General features: G+C 31.8%; 1 long non-coding RNA gene across 1 annotated transcript; it reads left to right on the top strand.

Moving 5' to 3' along the window:
* The first annotated feature begins 1,800 nt into the window (after positions 1 to 1,800).
* On the top strand, positions 1,801 to 2,607 carry LOC145000081 (uncharacterized). The gene is made up of 3 exons (XR_013661108.1): positions 1,801 to 1,974; positions 2,054 to 2,126; positions 2,428 to 2,607. It is a non-coding gene; the product is annotated as an uncharacterized LOC145000081 (long non-coding RNA).
* Positions 2,608 to 3,915: the final 1,308 nt, after the last annotated feature.

Raw genomic sequence — 3,915 nt, 5'->3', positions numbered from 1 at the left:
GTGCCGTACAAGTTTTATGACTGGGATACCGATGATCACAAAACAAGGTGCGAATTAACCATGCAAATCACTTGGTACCCTTAAAGTTTATCACTTAATCAATGTGCCGGTAAACCACACACGCTCCACCGATACTGTGATCAACATTAAGTCACCCTTTACTTGCTTGTTAAGTCCAAGTTAGTGTGTCAGTTAACCACACACGCTCCACCAATGACTTAAACAAATTTTAAAGTGTAATTTCATGCATTAGCACCTTATTCACATTTTTCCTAAAGTAACTAAGATTGGGAATTTAATAAATTCATTTAGTTACTTTATAATATTCATCATACTTTAAATGAGAATTTATAAGTCCTTTTTCTACCCGTTCGGCTAACAACCCTCCACCGATCAAGGAACCGGTGGGTGAGAGTGGACACCCATTAAGTTGCCATTTTATAGGCAACAACCTTATACCCCCCCCCCCCTTATAGACCGACTTCGTGAATTAGGCGTACTAGCAGTAAGACGACCTTATCTTATACATACATATATATCTTTACTATATTATTAAACGTATTGCTCATTTCTTGAAAATTAAGAGGTATACCTCTTATAACACCATGTACAATTCTATTAGGCTTACAATGTAAGCGTATACACATGCGTATCATCGTAACTTACGGTCTTATCTTATCCTTTGTTAGATGTTGGAAAACCCTAATATCTTCCCCCAACCGTCATTTCTCCCAGATCTCTCCCGTCTTCTTCCTTACTCTCTTCAATAGCCTCGGTTACCACCAACCTCCTAACACTGCCATTACCTTCACTGGCATCTGCCACTCGCTTCTACCTTATGTCGAGATGAGAAACCCTAACTCTATCTCGCTGCCACCATCAATGCCACCATCGCACATCGGAAACTCTAACCCCAAATTGGCTCAATCTTCATGGTACGTATCCCCCTCCATTCAAAATACTTGTAAGTATTTTTAGAATTTTCTATTTCTCAGTTCGTGAGATCTCTTTTTCTCCCACTCTCTATATCTCTTTCTCCCATGATGCCTCTCTTTTTCTTACTCAGAGAATTGCCAGGTATACATTTTTCTTACTTTGACAATAAGGCTATTAATAACCCTAAACGGCGCAATAACATTTGTTTGTTCCATAAATTTCTTGGATTCGACAGCAAGTTCTACATGTTGGTGAATCTTCATCTTCCTGATTTTTAATTCCTTTCTATCTAACCTTTCTTTTTGAATTTCTTGGATGATTTTCCTTTGTTTCCAAAATCAAAAGAGGTTGACATCTACGCGTTTTTCTCTTTAACGAAATTAGGATTTGTTCTCTCTGCCGCTTTTCATTTATCTGCTTTTTTGCATATTTGGCTAGGAGGGCTTTTTTAAGTGGTTGGAATAGTGAAATTTCATTACTATAATTGGTGATCCCCCAAAAGTAGATTGGTATATTGAAATGTCGACAAGTACGTAATGGTGCTTTCTTACCCCTGATGACGTTATTCATACTTGGGTTGTGATAAGTTTGGAGTTCTGTAATTCAATGTTTATGGACAACCTTTTTACTGTTTTCACAAATGTTTAATAATTCCATTTCATGGAGTAACCTTATGATGTTCTTGATGGATAGGTTGTATTTTTAAGAATCTCAATTCTTCTGCATTAACGTGATATAATATAGTGATTTTTTTCTTCTATTCAATAATTAAAATTTTCTAGGTTGTATTTTTTAGTAACTACCGACCTTAATCTTTTCATTTTCTTTGTTTTTGCAGTCAAAGATGCAGGCGAAATTGGTCAATCTGTTCATTGCTAACATTTATTTTGCATTCTATCTTGCTTTTAAACTTTTCATTGACTTAGTTGTATTGGTTTTTGTGTTTTTCAATCATGTATAGATGAATTTTTAGTTTTTGTTGCAGTTGTTACAAGAGCGGGGTTGTGGCCGGATAAAAGTATAAAGATTGGTTTAAAGGTGTTGAATAATCATCTAATGTGAGGGACATTATTATTTTAAACGCATATTAAAAACGATGTTTTTGTCCTCCAAATAGGTGCTACTTACTGATCTGGAACATGGTTTTGGAGAACCACATGCAAGCATTTTATCACAAAGAGAAGACAAAGGTATGCAATCATTTCTTTGTGTAATTGACCACGATCTTCTAATATATCTGTTGTTATATTGCCATGGTTCACAAGTATTTTCCAGACAAGTAATTCTCCATTTTATAAAATGGCTACATGTCTAGAAATTTACTCTCAAATGAATAAGTAGTACACAATAATCTTTTGGTGATTGATATGTGCCTACTTCAGCCTCAAAATGTTGTGGTGGTGTGTTCGTTTGGTGTTTTTTTTCCATATTTGTATCTCTTGTACAATTAATGTCAATGTATGATCTTTTGTTTGTTTTCCTTTTTGACAGTGCTAGAAGAAATAAAAGAATACGTAGGGGGCATTATTTTTCTGAAACTCAGGTTAAATTTTTTGAAGTTTCTATGAGCAAAAGAAGGGCACCGCACCATGCCGTATTTTTTTCGCTGAAGTGTAAAAGACGGGTTTGTAACTGCCTAAAAGTTAAATCTTGTGGCTGTAATTTTGTTTGCTTTCGGAGTTACAAAAATAAAAATAAAAAAATAATGTCATGTATGAAATCTATATATAGATTTAGATTACAAATACTTTATAACCCCACTTTGGGACTCCATAAATCCTTTTTAAATGCTCATTGTGGGGGAATTTTCTCTGGAAATCGTATCAGGGGCTGGGTTTGCCCGCTTTGCAGAGCTCAAACCTGGGGTGCGTATTTAAAAGTATGCGTTTTGCTGTTTCAAAAAAAAAAATTAATTTATTAATTTATAAGATCTATTCTAAGATATTGACGGATTAATATAACTTTTTTCGTTTGCATGATTTGTCATACATTTAACTCATGAGTTTCCTTTTTAATAGTTTTTCTATGGGGAGATTTAATTTTAATTTTAGATATATTTATTGATTTTTTATTAATATAACAATATTTTTTATCAAAAAATGTTGTGAACCTTTGATTAGCATTGATGCATATATAAAAGTTATACAATGGCAATATATATATATATATATATATATATATATATATATATATATATATATATATATATATATATATATTAAATAGATTTGTCAACAAACTATGTTTTTTGTAAATATGATAATTATACAAAAATAATTTATTCGACGCCAACTAAAAGGAAACAAGGCGTTGAGAAAAATATTAATCTTGTATGCAACGATGAAAGTTGAACAATATGAGTGAACTAGATTAGCTCAAATACCACATTAAACCAAAAAATGTGATTTCAAACCTAAAAAGCTAACGAAAAAAGATTGATAGAACTGAGCTTCAAGGAAACCCGATCGAAAAATAAGACAAGTCAGAATCGCTTTTTTCGTATGACCGATTTTATGTAGCATTATCTAGAAGGATATTATGTGCCAATGCATATGAGTGAACTCTGACGAACATTTAAATATCAGCGAAGTCTATACATAAAATGTGATGTATAAAGAAGTATTGCACGATTAATAATACACAATCAATCACATGTTCATATATACATTTGTAAAGAATCACAACTTTTTATTTTTAATTCTTATTGATTTCATTTATACTAGCACGACTATTATTCATACTTGTTTATATGTAATAAAATATTTGCGTAAAAGAATTAATCGGCTGTCGAAATTAATTTGAGTAAAAACTATTCGCACCCGTCGCATGGCGCGGGTAAACGACTATATATATATATATATATATATATATATATATATATATATATATATATATATATATATATATATATATATATATATATATTATTAAGTTATAATATTATAAAGTATAAGGGATGAATTTTAACTTTCAAAATTC

Source organism: Lactuca saligna, chromosome 6 (assembly GCF_052625555.1).
Source record: "Lactuca saligna cultivar CGN05327 chromosome 6, ASM5262555v1, whole genome shotgun sequence".
NCBI classification, from domain to species: domain Eukaryota; kingdom Viridiplantae; phylum Streptophyta; class Magnoliopsida; order Asterales; family Asteraceae; genus Lactuca; species Lactuca saligna.
The sequence above is the reverse complement of the archived record's forward strand: the minus strand, read 5'-3'. Positions and strand labels throughout refer to the sequence as shown.